The sequence below is a fragment of the Ursus arctos genome, unplaced genomic scaffold, assembly GCF_023065955.2.
Source record: "Ursus arctos isolate Adak ecotype North America unplaced genomic scaffold, UrsArc2.0 scaffold_22, whole genome shotgun sequence".
In the NCBI taxonomy this organism is placed as follows: Eukaryota; Metazoa; Chordata; class Mammalia; order Carnivora; family Ursidae; genus Ursus; species Ursus arctos.
Window position 1 is genome coordinate 59238978 of NW_026622897.1, and position 20496 is coordinate 59259473.

At 41.6% G+C, this 20496-nt stretch overlaps 1 protein-coding gene across 8 annotated transcripts in view; it reads right to left on the bottom strand.

The window, feature by feature from the left end:
* The window catches only part of FHIP1B (FHF complex subunit HOOK interacting protein 1B), a 163120-nt gene that overhangs the window by 77121 nt on the left and 65503 nt on the right, over positions 1 to 20496 (bottom strand). The gene's annotated exons all lie outside the window — the stretch shown is intronic.

Sequence of the window (20496 nt, forward strand, 5' to 3'; positions counted from 1 at the left end):
TGGGTAGGAGCCACCTACAGGAAGGTCTAGAGAAAGAGTTTTCCAGGCAGACTGAATAAAGAGGGAAAAGCTCTAGGGCAGGAATGACCTTGGTGAGTTCAGGGAACAGAGGCCCCAGGAAGCTGGAACACAATAACAGGGGAGAAAGTGGCATGAAATGAAGGCAGGGAGTAAGGCAGAGATCCAACTGCGGCTGTAGGGAAGGGAGCTGGGGGTCTAGTGTATTAAATCTGGGCAAGGGTGGGCTCCTGAAGAGACAGGAATGTCCCCATCAAGGCTCCAATTAAACACTGCAGAAAGCAGAGGAGGTGAAACAAGAAAACCCAGGCCAACCTGGCTGAGCCTCCTAAATGAAGATGATGATGGGTGAACGGAAGGAAACGCAAAGACCGCTAGTTTACAACACAGTGCCAATGACCTAAAGAACCATGTTAAGAACCACACCAGCCTCTCAGACCCAGAAAATGAAGGGTGTCTGAGAGGATATTTCAACCACGAGCCCAATTCAAAGCTGCAGACTGTCTTAAGAGACTTCTCTCTGGAGAGGACTCTCTCTGCGGGGCATCCACCTCTGAGGCTGGAGACGCACCTCCCCACAAGTTTATTATTCACTAGCTCAGGGGTTGTCCTCTATGTATAGCTAGACTATACAGTTTTAACTGGCTGTCTGATGGTAGGGATGGTTGCAGTGGAGCTGAAGGGTAAAAAAACACTGGACTATTACACCACCTGGCAGATTCCAGAGTCTAATGAGCTTCTGTAGAGCCCTCGCCTTAACTCTTACACTTGCAAGGAAGTGGTGCTATAACCCATTTAAATATTTTTAAATGTGTTACCCCTTCTTCCTGTTGCCACCTTATACCAAGCCACCAACATCTCACCTGGATTTCTAAAATAACTCCTTTATCTTTCTGCTTCCACACTCGCATCCTTACAAACTATTCCTCAAACAGCAGTCTGAGTGGATCTTCTAAACACTAAGTCAGGACTTTTTTCCCAGTAATGATGGGCTAGGTTATTTGGATCAACCCTCTGGCTGAAAAAAAACTTGAGAGAGAAAAACTGGACAAAATGTAAGAAACATTTTCTTAAGATCAATGAAGAGATGGCAAAACAATAAGGAATTATCATGCCCAACAGTGAAGGGAAGACTTAAGAGCCATAAGAAGGCATGGGAGCCGCTTTTGCCCTGAAGGCACTTGCACGTTCCCCAGTTTAGAATGTTTTGACTGCGTTGTGAGTCCCAGTGTACAAAAATCAAAGCAGGGAGTCTAATGATGGACTCTGGTGACCAGGCTCTAGGGTATCTCTCACCCCACCCCCAAGTGTAAGGGAAGGGACGTCTGACTTTAATCTTCACAAGAGAATATGGCAAACTGATGGAATATCACTTCCATGATTGTTATGAAAGCCTCAGTCTTGTTAGGAGACACATGGCAGGGAACTTAGGGCAGCTTCTAGCAAAGAAACTAAAGCCGCAGATTCAAAAAAACCCCGTGAACCCCAACAAATACAAAGGGAATCGACACCAAGAGTCATCGTAATTAAACTAGAAAAACCAAAGTAAAAGAGAAAAGGGTAAAAGATGCTAGAGAAAAGGATAAGATTATGTTTAAGAAAGGTGCTTTGTACATGGGAGACAATAAGTATTTGTTAAATGAGTACACAATCACACATAATTTGGGAGGTTTTATGCTTACTAGCTCCATGACTTATGTCACTTGACCTCTTTGAAATTCAGTCGCCTAATCTGCAAAATGTAGATCATAAAACCTACTTTATAAGGACAATCGTGAGGATTACATCCCTGGCGTATTTAGGTGTTCCTGTTCTGCTCAGACTCGCTTCCAGATTTGGGTTTCTGGTCTATTCTATGCAAATTTACTTTCTAATCTAGGTCTCCAGTCCAGGCTCCTTTCCCAGTTCCAAACATCCATCTTGAAATACTTCTATATCTAAAACATATTTCCTTCCTTCCCTTTTAAAGAGCTGGAGGCTTCAGAAAAACAAGTCCTATTGTGATAACATCTGTTCAGCTACGGGGGGCGGGGGGGAGAAGGCAAGTGAGCAAACATTTAGCTTAGGGTGCACCTGGTAATTCCCTGACCTAAATAACACACAGTAGTATTTTCCCAAATTCTGTCATGACAAGAATTACCTGAGGCAGTTGTTAGTAATACAATTTTTGGTTCTCTTCCCCCTGAACAATATGACTCTTTAGGTTTAGGGTAGAACCCAGAAATCTGACTTTCTAACAAGCACCAGGTGACTCTCACCCTCAGAGAATAGTGGGAACACAGCTAGGAAGTGGGGCTTTAAAAACTGGCCATGCTACTGATTAATCTGAGTGAACAAATATTTCCTGCTGTAGGAAAGGAGAGAAGAAAGCACAAACAAGAGGCTGGGCCTATGAAGGTATGGATATAATATGGCTCGTGTCTGGACAGGCTCACTAACTCTTAGGAGACATAAGGGTGCATAAAATCTTGTAAGGCAAACAGACTATGCCACCACCAGATGGGCAGTAGTGGACAAATAGGAGCTCTGATTGTAGGCACCTGGGAAACCTTTGTGAAGGAAGTAGAAGTACACTCTGAACTAGACTACTGTGTAGACTCCGAGAATTTTTTCAGGTGAATATAAATAGGAAATGGAATTTCAGGGGAGAAAAATAGTTTTAAGTAAAGGAATAAAGGCAGAAAATGCCCAAGTTGGTTCTAGTAAAAGCAAGAAAATGGAGCTATCCCTTCCATATGTACGGGGGAAATGCCTGGATAGAGAGAAAAGGTAGAAAAGGGCCAGGTGGAAATGGACAGACAGCTTGAAAACCCAGTCCAGAAGATCTGCCCAGATTAGGGGTGTGAAGGTGGGTGAGAAGAAGGAGCAGAAACCTGAAGAATCTACCAGGAGACTAGGAACCTCTGAGACAGATAAAGCCCAAGATTAGTTCCTGCCTCAGGACCCCTAATCCTCGCACCCTCAGAGACCACTTTCTGACCCGTAACTGACTGGCAAATCCTGAAACTTTAGCCCCCAAATGCCAGAGGTCTCAGTAGTCTACCCAGTGGTGGGTAGAGACCCTGTGATCCCCTCCTGAGACTTTAAACGTGTCCCTGGCTGCTCAACTCCTTACCCACCTACCCTGCATCTGTCATTTGTTGAAAGTTCCTGGAATACTTTATTTCACCAGCAATTTCCTCTGCCCAAAATGTTTTCCCTCACTTCATTTGACTAACTTATTCTTTTGTCGGGTGTCTGTTCAGACACTTCTTACTCAGAGGAGCCTTTCCTACTCCCTTGGTCTAAGCTGTCCGCCACCCGTTATCTTGTAGACGCCCTTCGTATTTTTCCTCATAGTTCACACAAATATTGAAGATGACATTGTTATTTGTGTTTGAGGCTCTCTTCCTTCACACAGTAAGCTCGGTGGCCCCCTCTGTCTCCCTCAGCACTCTCTGCTCAGTACCTACCCCAGGGCAACCTACCACCATTAATATTTGTTTTCAAGAGAGGGGGAAAGGGATCGTAGCCTTTTCCACGATCCTCTGCATTCTCAAGACCCTTCTCCAGACCTAGTGTCTGGGTTCAAATCCTGATGTCAGTATTCATCTGGGGTACACTGGACAAGTGGTCTACACTGCTTAAATCTCAGTTTCCTTTCCCTGTAAGTTTGAGATGATGACGGTTCCTACCTCACAGGGTCGTGAGGAGCATTGTAAGAGCTTCCATGTAAAAGCTTATCAAGAGTATCAGGAAAAGGGGCGCCTGGGTGGCACAGCGGTTAAGCGTCTGCCTTCGGCTCAGGGCATGATCCCGGCATTATGGGATCGAGCCCCACATCAGGCTCCTCCGCTATGAGCCTGCTTCTTCCTCTCCCACTCCCCCTGCTTGTGTTTCCTCTCTCACTGGCTGTCTCTATCTCTGTCAAATAAATAAATAAAATCTTTAAAAAGAAAAAGAGTATCAGGAAAATAGTGGTTGATAAAGGTGAGCCGCCATCATTACTGTTGCTAATAACTAATCACCTCTAAGATTCAAGCTATTGGACTTTTTTCCACAAGGAAGTTCTCATCTTATTAATAGATCTTATAAATCAAGAAAAGGCAGTAGAAAAGTGGGTTCTAAGGATGAAACGTCACAGAAAACTATTTAAAAATTTTTAAAAATATATTAGTAGAGAGGAGGAGAGAAAGGGGCAGTCTGAGTCTCAGGTAAAAGCAAACGGGTGAGCGCCGGTAGGGGAAGGCGATGCTGGGCTCCCTTCTCTGTGGGAGGTTTCTGCTTCTCTGGGTGACACAGCCTGCCACGCCACCCTCCGTGAATACTAGCTCTTAAGGAGCACACCTGTGGTTCTTTGGAGGTCACAAATTTCTCTCTTATTATGCTCCTTAAAACCCCCCTCACCAGAAATTTATTTCTGGGACTTACCAGTGATGTCTCATGCACACAATCCATGAATTCCTATGTGACTCTTGCCATTGTTCCCTCCATTCCACACCTTGGAGTATTTCTGCTGTCCTAGGACACTGCTGTTGCTGCTGCTAGGGTTTCACTACCCGGGAGCCATGACATTTTCCTTCAAATGTCGGGTGGACACCCTACTCCCAACCCCATGCCACACAGATCCAAGATAAGTAAGGTGGTACTGCTCTCGTACGGGGATTCCGCAAAGGGCTCCTCCAAGGAGATTTAGCTGCAGAAGAATCTAAAGGGCCTCCCCCCCACCCCACCCCCGCTGCCTCAAAATGGTCTCAGAGCATGACCAGGGGTGAGTATTGGGCTTAGGATCCTCTATTCCACTGTCATTCCATTTTTCCCTCTTTTCTTCAATTTATTCTCTTCTTAAGGTGTCATCGGGGTCAGCATCCCCTGGAAAGTTGTTAGAAATGAAGACTCTCAGGCCCATCCCCAGACCTTCTAAATCAGAACCCACATTTTAACAAAATCCCCAGGTAATTACACACTAAAGTTTGAGAAATACTGATACATAGGACACAATTTTTGAATTATTCTCACTCTCTAATTATTCAGATCCCAGTTCATATTTAGCCAAAGGAGCTGCATTTCCCCCTTTTTGTGTGTGCTGATTATTGTACAGGCATTCCTTGGCTGCTGAACTAGTCAGCCCATCGAGTCTGACACAGTCGTTCTGCAGGGATTCCATGTAAGCAGCCCCACATCTGTTCTTTAAAGATACCCTAGTAATTAAAAATATCACCCAGCCCAGTATGATAGATGATCATACACAGGTAAATGGTAGGTCTTGAAGGAATGTTGAAATCATCAGCACCTGTAACTCCGTAATACCTGCTTCTGCACATATGTTTTAAGATACTTCAACATATTATGGAGGGGGAAATGATTGTAATGCACCGATTTTGTTAGTAAATGCACACATTCACTGTGCTTAGAAATAAACACAGCCTACACTGAAATTGTACATGCACATGATCCTTGAAGCTAATTCTCCTCAACCCATAACTTCCTTTGGGGACATTCCTGTTCTCAAAAGAGCGGTTGAAAGGGCTCTAGCTGGTGTTCACCTGCCACTCCAAGGTGCAGTTTTTCTAGAATTCACCCAAAGGTTCTTTGGCATGCTTCCTAGGATATAAGTCTCACAAAATACAAAGAACTGCCTTGTGAATGAGTTCTTAGAATTTGTTGCATCCTCTGGTTTGAGTTCTTCCATGGTTCTGACCAACTAACTGGATGAGCCAGCATTGTTGTTTTTCCTCCTCTGATAAACCTAGCTCTAGAACTTTCTGTCTGAGGAATCTCATGGACTATTCAAAACAAGAAGACCCCACAAAAGATGTGAAATCATGCTATTATTTTCCTGCCTGACTGCTGTGTCCTATGTGGTTGACCGGTTTCTCATAGCCTACAGGGTGTTTTTCTGGCTTGGATATGCTGGGGATGGAAATTTCTGAAGTCCTGTAGGACCATGTTAGGGCTATAGTGGTTGGCTTACTAGAGGTTGGGAAAGAGGCTGTCTTCTTTGGAGCAAACTGGGATAGCCATTATGTTAAAAAATGGTAGCCTTGATAGGATGTGATCATAAAGCAACTTCATTTTCGTCCCTGCTCTCTCCGCTCAGAGGCTGGTTTCTCAGGTAGGTCCCTGTAGTTTTTCCAGACACTAATAGAAAAAAAGTCCCCAGTCAATTTTAGTCATAAAGCAGTCTCATTTCAGTCATTAAAATGTCCAGCCCCATGTAATAGCTAAAACTCTGAATTTCATTTAAGGCAAATATTTCTCCTGCCTCCACGTCCCCAGTCCAGGTTGATTCAGCCTGGAAGCCTGATGTGAGGGAAGGGGAAGTGGGGGCCAGAGGAGCGGGGTGGCACGGCTGACTTCTTTGCTTTCCCGACTCATGCTTCTACTGCTCCTCTCCCACTCCCTCTAGGGTATGGGTCCTACAGGGCTTGGGGTGGAGGCTGAAGGAGGAAGGAGGGGGAGGAGGAAGGGCCTTCCTTTCGGGGAACTGAAGCACTTGGAAGTGGTGTTCCAGGCCCTCGTGGATGTTCAACATGGACTTAGGTGGGGGTGGGGGTGGGGGACCTTGGGGATGGCTCCATGGAAAACACCAGACGGCAGCACCTCGTCTGCTGGCCACTTGCTCCACTGGCTTCTGTATTTGATTCCAGTCCCTTGTTGCCTAGCAGCCTCTGGCGGGAAGCCCACTTGTGCAGGCACTCCTTGAAAACAGCCCTCACGCTCATTTTCTCCTCCCCCCGCCCCCCCGTGACCCATAGGGCGCATGTTCTTTTCTGTTCGGCATTTAGTGGTATACACTGTCCTCCTCCTACGCCGACTCCAGCCATGGCCTTCTGCTTTTCATTTTCTGGCATGCATCCAATAGCAGTCGCTTTGGCCCTCTCAATTCTAAGGGGCACGGTTTTCCTACTAATCTTTAAAAGCCCCTTCTGAGACCTTAGCCGAGGAGGAGCTCAACCTTCCCTAAGGGGAGGAGGCTGGAGGGGAAAGGCCACAGTGCTTCAACTGTTTCTCCCAAAGTCTCTCTACATTCCTCAAACCTTCGACCTCGAGGGGTTGAGGAGTGGGTATTACTCTCAGGGTCACAAGACTGTCTTCAACTAGCTCCTTTGCAGGTCCTCGCAGGTGGTCTGACAACCCGCCTTGAAATAAGGGGAATTGTCACTTACTGTTTCTCCTTTTCCTCTTGGCCACGGCTGCGTCCAAGACATCTCTCATTTTAACATGCGCTTTCATTTTAAACCCCCTCGAGGAGAAGGAAGCATCTCTTTTTCCAGCATTATTTTTTAATAATATTTTTTATTATGTTAGTCACCGTACAGTACATCCCTAGTTTTTGACGTAAAATTCCATGATTCATTACTTGCGTATAACACCCAGTGCACCATGCGATACATGCCCTCCTTAATACCCAACACCAGCCTATCCAGCATTATTTTAAACATGAATGACAGATTACCTTCCTCTTTGTCTTCCTGTCCTTATTAACAGTTTATTACAGTATATTTTTGTGAGTATTCTTTTTTCTTTTTCTTTTTTTTTTTTTTTTAAGCCATTTAGAAATGAGATTGGACAATTTACCATGACTCTGAATTGGGCTTCAGAGCAGTAAGGGAATCCTTCTGTTTTTCTTGTTGAAAGTAGTTTAAGGCAAATGCTTTTAGATTTGTAGGTGTTTCCTTTTTACACTGGAAACTGAAGTTAGGGAGATTTTTAAACAAATTCAAGTTTAAAAATATACTTCTTAATGTTGGAATCAGAAATATGAGAGAAAGGTTGAAACATGGGAGAAAAATTGATTTTTTTCCCCCATGTGCGTGGCAAGGCTGGGGATACTGTGGGTGCTAGGTGGGAGTGCCTGGCCTGATTGGATGAAAGCTGTGGGGTGGGCTGGTTGGGCTTGGGGGAGGTGGTAAACATAATCCTGGAGTAATGAAGAGGGCCAGGGAGTGGCTGAATTATAGGCAGATCAGTAGGACCATATCTTTCTAGCACAGGGAGTGGCATCAGAATCTCAACCTTAATGATAACCTTATGTAAGAAAAAATTTGAGCTTCAATAATACTATGTATTGTCTATAAAACACCTTTCCCATTATCTGATTCTGATTCTACCGGAGCTATTTTACAGCTCAGAGTTGTAGGTAATAGCAATGCAAAACTCCTGACTCTGACACCACTCCCCACTCCCCCCCACACACAATAAACCAATTTAGGCTCCATGATGCATGTGCATTTCAGTATTCGTAATCCATACATGTGTCTGTTCTTTGGATTCCCCTTTAAACTGGTTATAACACCTCATTTGCTTCCTCATTAATGAGCTAAATCTTTAATAACGTATTTATATGTGCATGAGAGTTATGCTGTTTTCTTATTTTGCAAATGACCTTTTTACAGCTTTGGACTTCTTTCCCCAAGATGCCCAATGGATTCATCTGACAGAGCCAGGTAAACTTTGCCACCAGAGACGTGTACCTCCTGTGGGCTGCTTAAGCCTGGGCACAGCTCTCCTCGGCTCCTGGAGGTGAATCCAAAGTGACAAGGCATCTTTACTATTTTTCTAATTTTAATTTTCCTCTCTGCTAATTTCATGTTTTGGCTTTGGTTCATTTATAGCCAGCACTCATTAGTAGCAGAAATGACGGAGAATTTGCTTTTATGGTCTGACCATTTGGTGATCTTTAGAAATGGATTATGGATTGTAGAGATCTATTATCTGTTGGGTGAGAAACAATGGAGAATCTGGATCATTAGTCCTTTTGGTTTGTTTGTCTATTTTGAGTTCTGTCCCCATTGGGAAGGCAACTTTCATACCGGGACTGGTGGAATTTGGGGTTTCTGAATTTACTCTTGACTGAATTTCAGAATTGAAGCTATACGCTCTCTTTATCTGTCTCTGTATGTCTCTGTGCTGCAGTTTAGAAAGGCTTTCATCTCTTCATTGTGTGACTAGATAATATTTTCCTACCACCAGAGGGTATTAATACATTTGATTACAAAGAATTCTTTTCTGATTGGCTGATAGGGACAAATAAGTGCTTATATAAAGCAAATATTCCTAAAATTCCCAGCAAACAGTGAAATTGAACTTCTGATACTTTAAATGTGCTACATTTTTAAAAAATATTCTTAGAGGAAATAACTCAATAACATTTTTAAACTTGAAGTACATAAATTTCAATAAATCTTCAGAAAATAAGACTAGTTTAAAATAGGGGTTTAATAATAACAGCTGTGCTCTCTCTGATTTACCAGTGTTAAGTATAATTCCTAACAATATTCTACTTGGATATTCTTTTTTTACAGATTTTACCGATCAAAATAAGTTAACATTACAAATTATGTTCAAGATTAAACATTAAACCTGAAAAAAAAAAAGTGGAAATTGTGCTTAACTAAACTGAATCATTATTCTTAAAAACTTTTTATTTCAGTGGTAATTTTGTTTTGTACTATGTCAGCTTAAAGATAATTTCCAAGAGCTTTAGGTAACTTAAAACCTTTGTGTGTGTGTATATTGGAAACTGCGGGGTGGGGGAGTGGGGGCCTTAACTATCACATTTACCACATTAGAAACTGAAATTGAGAAATGTTTATGATTCTTATTTATTGAATCACTTGAAGATAGCAACAATGAACGCATTGCATATTAATAACATCATAAGAATATTGTACAAAGAGTCCTAATGTTGCAGATGCCCTGAGATGGGTCTTAAAATAACGTATGCGTTCGTTCCAGAATATAAAGTGAAGGACAAAACTGGGAAATAATTTATCATTTTAACATACACAGTTCAGTAGCATTAAGTCTACTCCTGTTGTTGTGCAACCATCACTACCATCCATCCCCAGAAAGCTTTGATCTTCCCAAGCTGAAACTCTGTACCCATTAAACAGTAACTCCCCAATCCCCCCAGCCTTAAGACCCTAGCAGCCACCATCCCACTTCTGTCTGGAAATACATTTTATTTGCCTTGGTTTATAAAACCTGAGTCTGAAAAGCTATGAAATGTGTTAAGGTCTTTGCAGAGTTTGCGCCGTTTTGATGGTCTCGTTTCCTTGGTTCACTATTTATTGCTTTCTCCTATAATATGAAGTTCTTTCTTCTGTGTAACCTGTCGAGACTACAAAATACTGTTTTAGCAGAATAATTTTCTGTGCTCTATGTTAACTTTATTATGTTCTTGATTATTTCTCAAAAGAAAACAATGTTTCTTTACTTACAAAAGACCTAAGGTTCTTTATAGTCATGCCTATTTTTAGATGTTTTGTTGTCACTTTCAAATGGAGCCAATCATTGTTTCTTAGGTACCTATGGTACTATCTTAACTGTTCGAATCTCTTGACAGCTTTTGGGTCTTGCCTCCCTAGAACACAAAGATTTATTCTTTTAGCCTATAAAAGAGAGGTGTTAAAAATAATTAGGTTTTATTTGTGATGTTACTATTGATGAGTTTCATGGAAAAAGTCGTTCCAATCAGAAAAGATGCTCAGCCTTCCCTAGCTTAAACTTATATAGGTAAAATATCATTAACGTAAATATTTTAGAGCCTAAATACTTTATGGGAAGTCCCTGAAGATTTTTCAATGTTTCGATTTATCAGTGTCCTGATGTGCTTTGCCTCATGTTAGCAACAAGAATGTGGTGTGACCAATCATAATTTCAGTTATTATTTTAAATGTTTACTTGTTTTGAACCTTCTTTCATTTGGACCTCACATCTTCTAGACCACTGGTTTTCATCTGGGGATAAACAGATGTATATGTAGGGTTTTGTTAAAATACTGATGTTTAAGACCTACTGTGAATCTCTTTACTTGATATTGTTGATATATTTTTGGTATATTCTTAGGATATTGCATATATGTTATGCCTTGGGAATTTTGTATATCTCAAGATTATTTCCTCTGTGAAAAGCGTGCTCATTCATTATTACAAATCAGATGTCATGTTCACTATCTTCTTTGAAAATGGAAGAACAGTTGATCATTATATTGTATAGACATGTTGACTAAAGCCTTATTTATTTTTTTTTGGATCACCTTTGTTTTGAATGACATAAAAATAACCAAAATTCTTTGTCAGTTGCATCAGTCTTGTTATGAACACTCTTCAGGAATTGCCACAGTCATTTTAAGTCTCTGACCTCTACATCTACTCGGATGCTTCCCTGAAGGCTTTGCAATCAGCTGCAGGCCAGAGTTCACATCTTCAACAAAGCAGCAAGATCTCAGAGCCCATGGAAAAAGGACTCTACCAGGTACTTTAAACTTTAAAGAAGAGATCTTGGGTACAGGCTTCTGATGTCATTGCCTAACCAACTTTAAGACTGTATAGTGGGCTAAGTCAAGATTTTCCAGGACGTTTTTAAATCAAGAAGCCAATGGGTTCATGATACTGCTAACCTAAGATCCAGCCAAACAAGACTTGCTTACACAGGACTGAATGAACTGATGAGAGATGATTGTAGCTATTTGTTTGGAATGTTGCTGATGTTATTTTAATGTTCTATTTTCTGGGTATAAAAGGAAGCCCTTTCTCTTTCTTGTTAAGGGATCTATGACCATAACAATTTAGTGGTTTCTGAGTATGTGAACTGAAATGGAATATTCTTAAATGATATTCTCCCTGCCTGACTCCCCCTCCCAAATTCAGAAACTTTATTATATGTTCTTACTTCTAAATGGTAATAGAGTTATTTGCATAGGTTTAATAAGAATCTACCTACCTTTTTACTAGATATAATTGGAAAAATTCGTATGCAGCCAAGGCCTTGTCTGGAATGTCATACTTGAGAATGATGCTTATTTAATTGGGTACTACCAGCCACTATTTTTTTTCCCAAGAGACCATTTTAAGATATTGCTTTCAACTGTTCAACCCAAATTATGGAGTATGAACTAGCCATTTACACTTTTTCCTTTGTAAAATATTTCTCCCTACAAAATATTTTTCCTAAGAATATTGTCAACAGGTTACTCATTTCTTGTACTTCAGACACAACATTCAAAACCAGATGTTTTCCATCTCTTGATTCTTTTGGATTTCTGCAACTTTCCGCCATGCTTCATACAGAGGAAGCAAAAAAAAAAAAAACATTATCAAAAAATACTTTTTTACATTTCAATTAGTCTGTTATTTATGAAGATTAGCTGTTCAAAGCAGTACTATTATTCCTGTCTCCTTTCTTAATATCCTTCATTATGGGCACAAAGCCCAGTTCTAAATAAAAATCTTCCCCATCTCTGCAAACTACATCCCAAAATGGACAAGCTGGACCAAGTAGAGTAGTGATTTGTGATACAGTGTGAAGATCTAGTCTATCAAGTGTGTATCTGGCTTAAGACCATAGCGCTTGATATGAAGAAACAGTTTGAAGAGACTCTCCTCAAAGAATACTTCAGATATTCAATATCTTGCTGTAATCTGCACAGAAAAAGGCCAACGGCATAGCTTATTCATGAAACTTACAAATACAATGAAGGCAACTGTCTCTTCCAAATTGAGAATGGACACTGGCTCAATGAAGGACATCCCTTGGACATAACCAACATCAGGTCTGTAACAGGAATATACTCCTAAGATAATATGTAAAACATGATGATTTGGACCGTCTTTGTGAAAGAGGAAGAAATGAAAATGCATAGGATATGTCTAGCTTAATTCCAGATGGACATTTGGATCATCAACAGATACACCTTTTATATCATGTTTAGAAAGAACGTGCTTCACCGAAGCCTTTCCACTGTTCCTTTCCTCTGGAGAGAAATATTTCATAAAATTCAGGGGCAATATTTGGATCATTTCCTACAGCTAGACTCTGAACTTTTACCATGAATAGTAGGGGGCAACCCCTATACCCCAACTTGCAAACTTTTCTCTTATTATGCATTACTTCCCAATTGGTGCAGTATTTCACTAGTCCAAATTACCACTGGATTTGTAATATTTTTTCTGATTAAATTGTTCTTTTTCCTTTTTTTCTAATGTACTGCTTTAATTTGTCAATGTTGAGACTCAACCCAATGGTCTAATGTTCTTGTCAGTGAGGTAAATCTTCCTCCACAGATTTGACAGGAAGATTTCCCTAGAGTATGCAAAAATTTCTTAAACAGGACACGAAAGCAATCATCAGTCACATGATGGCCCATACTCAAGAATCAGAATGGTGGGAGAAAGTGGCTCAAACTCAAAATTCTCATATCCTAAAGACTGAAGTGGTGGTTTACAGTCCTGTTCGTTTTTCATATTCCTGCTGAATGGTTTTTGGAAGTTTTCTAAAGATTCTCTCCAGGAGGGACACAAAATTTCCACCAGGAGCACTATGGACAACTGATCTGAGCTCCTTTTGTCCTTTCTGGAAAAAGTTTCAACCAGGGGCAGATGGAGAGGTGCTCTGTCTGGGGACCCTCCTCAGACCCTGGGGGGCCAACTCCTGGCTGCTGCGAGTCTGCATTTTTGGTGTCCATAGCCACCAGGCAGCAGCTCTATGGAAGACAGCCTGCCTATGCCATCAGCAACCCCATTGCCAAGCCCCCCCAGGTGGACATGGCCACCCAGACAAAGGAGGAAAGTCTCCCTGCAGACCTGGGGAAGTTGTTGCCAGCTCCTGACCAGTCACTTCTATGGAACTAGGGTTGACTTTATGGAAACTAGTTTACAAGTTCCAGCCTTAGAGCTGGTAAGGGAGGTCACTTTCATGGCCGGCCAGGAGCTACAGATTCTTTGAGAACTTTGAGAGGAAGTTACCCAGAATGGATGGATACTGCAGATGTAATCCGGTGGATAAAGTTTCTTGGACTTGGCCTCTGAGCCTCAGGACAGCACGTAATAAGAGGCTTTTAGAAGTCCAACCTGAGATTCCTTATGGAAACCTCCAGCACAGCAAAATTTAAAAAGGCCTTTTGGTAAACATTCTTACTGCACCTATGTAAATAATCAGCCCAAGAGTAATGAGGCCAGATTCACTTTGTGATCAGGAATCTTTGAGATTCTTTTTGATCAGAAGCGGGGAAACCGCAGGGAAAAATTTGAGCTCAGATGGAAAATTACGTGTTGTCATTCCAAAGCGCGCCTGGGTTGTCCGATTCTGATTCTGTAAACTGTAGATAACTAAGAGCGATGCTAAAGAATTCTTATCCATAGACATGCAAACAAATTCTGTTCCAGAAAGTAAGAACTATAAAACCAATTTTGGTTCTATTTGCACATCCCTTACAATAGCTCTGACCTATACCTGTGTCTGTTCTTGGTTTGTACAACCTTTGACCTGGTTGTAAAACATCACTATTTTTCTTCTTGAATGAGTTAAATAAAATTTTCGTCATGTGTTTTTTCTTGATATCTGTATGAGAGTCATGATTTTACCTGCTTTTAAAAATTAACTTTTAATGTCTACTTGAAACTAAATCACCATTTAATGGTTGATCACGTGTGCCTGAGACTTTGCTTCAGCCACAAAGGGCCTAGAGACTTTCAGAGAAGTGTCAAGAGACTTTTGAGGCAACCCAGTTTGGTGACGTTGCAAGCAACCTAGCGCAGGAACTTTCTAGAGGCTTTATAGTGGCAGCCCTGTTCAGAAGCCACTTGGTGTTTTTTTCTGTTCTACTAATTAAGGTAGTCTGAGACTTCTTAGCAATCACTGTCCTGGCCTCAGCTCTTCAACGGCTGCTCACACTCCAAAAGTATATACACTTCGGGGGGGAATGCAAATTAAAGATCCTCATATTCTAACTCTCAAAGACAAGAGCAAGATAGTGCTGAAGCAACTTCCACATGGGGATTTATAAGCTTGTTTAAATCAAAGTCATGTAAACCTTCATTCTTGTGGGGCGCCTGGGTGGCTCAGTCAAATGTCTGCCTTTGGCTTGGGTCATGATCCTGGAGTCTCAGGATGGAGCCCCACATCGGGCTCCCTGCTTAGCAGGAAGTCTACCTCTCCCTTTGCCCCTCACCCCACTCATGCTCTCTCTCTCTCTCTCAAATAAGTAAATCTAAAAACGAAAAGCAAAAAACAAAAACAAACAAAAACCTTCATTCTTGTGTCCAGATGGCAGGTAGAAGTATGGTCATATTTTCCTCAAAGAAGACTGACGTATTCTTTACTACTTTTTGATGACAGAGTACCTGGTACCACTTCCCTGCACACTTTGCTAGAGGCTGGCCAAAAATCTCCTGACCTAGGGTGCAGCAAAATGCAGCAGGGCCCTGGGAAACCCTCACCCATTTAGTTATCTCTTGAGCATAAGCGCCACTGTCTTATTTTCCATTTATTTCCTTTTGTTTGAGAGAAAGCAGAGAGGAGCAGAGGGAGAGAGAATCCTAAGCAGGCTCCACACTCAGCATGGAGCCCCATGCAGGGCTTGATCTCATGACCCTAAGATCATGACCTGAGCCAAAATCAAGAGTTGGACACTTAAATGACTGAGCCAACCAGATGCCACTCCATTTTTTTTTTAAAGATTTTATTTATTTATTTGACAGAGACAGCCAGCGAGAGAGGGAACACAAGCAGGGGGAGTGGGAGAGGAAGAAGCAGGCTCACAGCGGAGGAGCCTGATGTGGGGCTCGATCCCATAACGCCGGATCACGCCCTGAGCCGAAGGCAGACGCTTAACCGCTGTGCCACCCAGGCGCCCCGCCACTCCATTTTTTTTAAATCAACTCTTGCTCTCTATAAAACACCAGCCTAGTGTATCAAAAGAGAAATATTTCCCTTCAGCAAGTGAGGACAATCTAAGAATCACAACACATTGTAAGGATTTTTGTTGTCATGGGGATGGTTTTATAAGTAATTCTAGTAGGTCCAAGTTACTCTACTGCAGGGCTTGACGGTAGTGTCCTGGAATATTACACCCTTTCCTTCATGCTTCCCAGGGTAGATGAGATGTGCATAGCCTGCAAAGCATTTGTATAAGACTGATTCTCGGGCAATACTTGTCAGCGGAGGAATTTATAGGCCTACTAAGAGGATATTTTGTAGTGGTTCTTAGTGGTATTATGTTTCCAGAAAAAAAGATGACAGAATGGAGGTATATCTGTTGAGCCACCATGGTTATAATTAGTCATAGTAATTGTTTAAAAGAACTATTTAGAATTCAGATTTATGATCTAGTTTCTCTTTCCCTGGCAGGATACATTTTGAACAATGTTTACAGAATCCTTTAGGATTCTGGAATTCTGGACATTCTGGACATGGAAAGCATTGTTCAATTATACTCTTGTCACAGGCTCTGTCCATTACACACCCACACTTAACTATGCTCACAATCCATAGGAATCGGTTCTGCATATAATTTTCCATAGCTGTTTTCTAATTTGGACATTAGGTAAACTGCATTGCACTCCCTGTTCAATGACTGCCAGAAGTGAACACTTGCAAATATGGTTTTATAAAGAAACTTTGATAATAAATATTGGGATTTTAGAAGGCCCAATAAATGACGTCTCTTTTCCCTGCCTGACTTCTGAAGGAGTAAGGCAGATGGAGGTAACAAAGCTTGCTTGGAAGTATATGGCTTACGTGTGGCAAAAGTAGACTTCCCAATCCCAAACTCTGAAATTAGACAGATTTACCTAGTTACAGTCCATCCTGAAAATCCATGGGGTTGGGAGGTGGGTGGGAGATGGGCTAGAAGGGTGATGGGTATTAAAGAGGGCACTTGTGATGAGCACTGGGTGTTGTATATAAGTGATGAATCACTAAATTCTACTCCAGAAACCAATATTGTACTGGATATTAACTAAAATCAACAACAACAACAAAACCCATGGAGTCAAGCACAATCAGCAGGGCTCCTACTGTCCACCAAAAGGCAGGCTCTGAGAGTGAAAGGGATGTCAGGGCCAGGCATACAAGCCCAAGTTCCCTCCCAAACTCAGTTAACTCACTTAAGAGGAGGAGGAAGGCCTAGGGAAAAATTCCTCATGAATACCAGAGGCATGGGAAAGAAGCCTTCCCCCACTAACAATGTCTTTTCTCAATCTTCTGGAAGTTTATTTTCCTACCATGAAACAGCTTTGTCTCAAATTAGATAATCCAGAAACAAAGGACTCAGTCATGATAGGTTGTATAGCAAACTGTTAATGACATTCTTGCAGTACAATGTCTCCAATTTTTTTTCCCACTTATTTTGACTCACCTATTAGAGAAGACTTGTACAAAACACAGATGCTTCAGGGGGGTATCTTCCCTGTGCTATAATTAAAGTCTTCCAAATTGTCAAAATTGTGCCAGCATGCCCTTAGCCTTGACAGTGGACTTGCCAACTGCCAACCTGGGGCTTTATAACTATCAGCCTTTACTTGCTCCCAAAGTAGCACTCACTTCTGGGTTTGCTTGGTAATACCCTAATACTTAAGGACATAGTAGGAAGACCCCAGAGGGTCCAACTCTCTACTGTTGGGAATGCATGTTTTGGTAATAAAATGGTCACACAAGTCCTGAAGACCCAGGAAGACACATACTGTGGTGAAATCAGTGTGTGAAGATGCAGGTAGTCTGAACTGTACAGGTATTCTTTGCATTCTAACAGAAGGCTCTATCACATCATCTATGAACTGACATAGGTCATTAGCCATCTCTAAAGTTGGATGCACACATTTCAGGGGTGGTTCAGAACAGCCTTTATTTCTATTTTGTGTCTGTGTTTATTAGTATAGTAGAACAAGTATATAATTTGTAAATATACACATACTGAGGTCCCATGTCCAACATTTTTCTTAATAGGATATGCAATCAAGATTAGAAAATAGTAGGATAGGGGTGCCTGGGTGGCACAACGGTTAAGCGTCTGCCTTCGGCTCAGGGCGTGATCCCGGCGTTATGGGATCGAGCCCCACATCAGGCTCCTCCGCTATGAACCTGCTTCTTCCTCTCCCACTCCCCCTGCTTGTGTTCCCTCTCTCGCTGGCTGTCTCTATCTCTGTCAAATAAATAAATAAAATCTTTAAAAAAAAAAAAGAAAGAAAATAGTAGGATATGCCATCAAAACATTAAAACATCTTGCTAATGGGTTTTCCAGGCATCCTCACTAAATTGGTATTGGGAAGGTTTGACCATTATGCTCATTTATCCCGCAATTCATTCAGAAAAGGCATGCCAACCTGCCTCTGATTATATTCCTGAAAATGTGTTCTCTGAAAGGACTTTTTCTGCTTATTTATCTATCTCTAATACTCAGAATAGTACTTGGCACATAGTAGGCACTCAATATTTGTTGAATGAATCTCATAGTGGTTTAATATCCTATTTTAAGCAATCATTCCTCACAAAATAGCCCTTCACAGTTTAGAAATGGCTGTCTCATTTTTACAGCATGGGTTGCTGATGAACATATTCACCTAGAGTTATATGGAAGTTTCTTTAAAATGCGCACATGTGTGTGTGTGTGTGTGTGTGTGTGTGTGTGTGTGTGATGGGCTATTACTCAGCCATCAAAAAGAATGAAATCTTGCCATTTGCAATGACATAGATGGAACTAGAGGGTATTATTAAGCGAAATAAGTCATAGAAAGATAAATATATGATTTCACTCATATGTGGAATTTAAGAAACAAAACATGAACAGAGGGGAAGGGAAGAAAACAGGGAGACAAACCATAAAAGACTCTTAACTCTAGGAAATAAACTAAAGGTTGCTGGAGGAGAAGTGGGTGGGGGAATGGGATAACTGGGTATTGGGCATTAAGGAGGGCACTTGATGGCATGAGCACTGGGTATTATATGCAACTGATGAGTCACTAAATTTTACCTCTGAAACTATAATACACTGTATGTTAATTAAATTGAATTTAAATTTTAAAAAAATGTTTAAAAAATGCTAGACCTCATAAATCTTGTTAGTTCCATACACTTCAACCAGAGCCATATTTGGTTCTACTTATTCAGGGTGGGTAACCAACCTTCCTGATTTGCCTGAGACTAAAGAGTTTCCTGGGTCAAGACTTTTGGTGTTAAAATAGGCACAGTCCTGGGCAGACCAGGATGAATCAGTCATTCCAGTTCCACTGGACACAAAGCTTCTGTAAGGACTGTTACTTTTTCCATAAAATGGATAAGACACATGCCGGAGTGTGTGAACATCAGTTTTCTATGCATTCTAGAAAGCAGGACAAGGCAAAATAGCCCCCAGGTGGGGGTACACTTATACTCTCTTCAGTCCAAAGCAGTATTGCTTAAAATCAACACTGTCAATCAATTTTCACTACCAACCACAGCAACACTTCATCTTATTCACAGGGATACAGACTTGTGAAGACATGACTGTTTTATCCTCTCCCCAGACTGTAAACCAAGGCATAGATTAAGCACATGTTTACGACCAACCTCCAACAAAAAAGCAACCCAAGGATTCCAGAGACAACGGGCAGGCAAATGGCATACCCAAACAAAGAAGTGACACAGGGATTGTCCCTTCATGGCTGTTTTTTTTTGTAATGGGTGACACCCAAATGAACATTATACTAGAAACCTGAGGCTGTCCACGTGGCAGAACTAACCAAAGGTCCATCATGATGTTGCTCAAAGACGATTTGTTTCACAAGATTGTGGTTTCTACAGCCATAAGGGGCTAAGAGAGAACAACTATTGATTTCAAAGGCAACATGGTCCCTGCGATCATGGCAAAGCCATCCAAGAAGCAGTGCTTAACATGCATGGCATGTTTGATAACCCCTCAACTGTGGGGCAAAAATCAAGTCTGGTGGAAGAGGAGTGGCAATGAGGGGGATGATAGAAGAGCTATTTTTCTGGTTTTAAAAGCTTATATATAGATCCATAAGGGGGGAGCAGCATAACACAATAAAAGAGGTCAGTGTCTTATGTTTATTCTCATTGGCTCAGGGCCATCTTTTTGAGAGCTGGCTCAGGATCCACATAATATTGACCCAGAGCCTTGTTACAAGATGTGAGCCATACTGGAGGAGATAATGCTAAGTGAAATAAGTCAAGCAGAGAAAGACAACTATCATATTTGATAGTGAGATTTCTCTCATGAGATTTCTCTCATGAGATTTCTCTCATCTATGGAACATAAGAACTAGGATGATCGGTAGGGGAAGAAAGGGATAAAGAAAGGGGGGGTAATCAGAAGGGGGAATGAAACATGAGAGACTATGGACTATGAGAAACAAACTGAGGGCCTCAGAGGGGAGGGGGGTGGGGGAATGGGATAGGCCGGTGATGGGTAGTAAGGAGGGCACGTATTGCATGGTGCACTGGGTGTTATACACAACTAATGAATCATGGAGCCTTACATCGGAAACCAGGGATGTACTGTATGGTGACTAACATAATATAATAAAAAATCATTAGAAAAAAAAAAAAAAGATGTGAGCCATACCCCCTTATTAACCTGAAAGGCCTTGGCTTCTGGTACCTTCAGGGAAGATTAAAGGATCATATGCCCAACAGCCTCCCACCCTAGGTCACATGGTAGCCACCCCAGCCCCCCACTCTGAACACACGAGGTGTCCGGTGTTCACTACCTGACCAGAA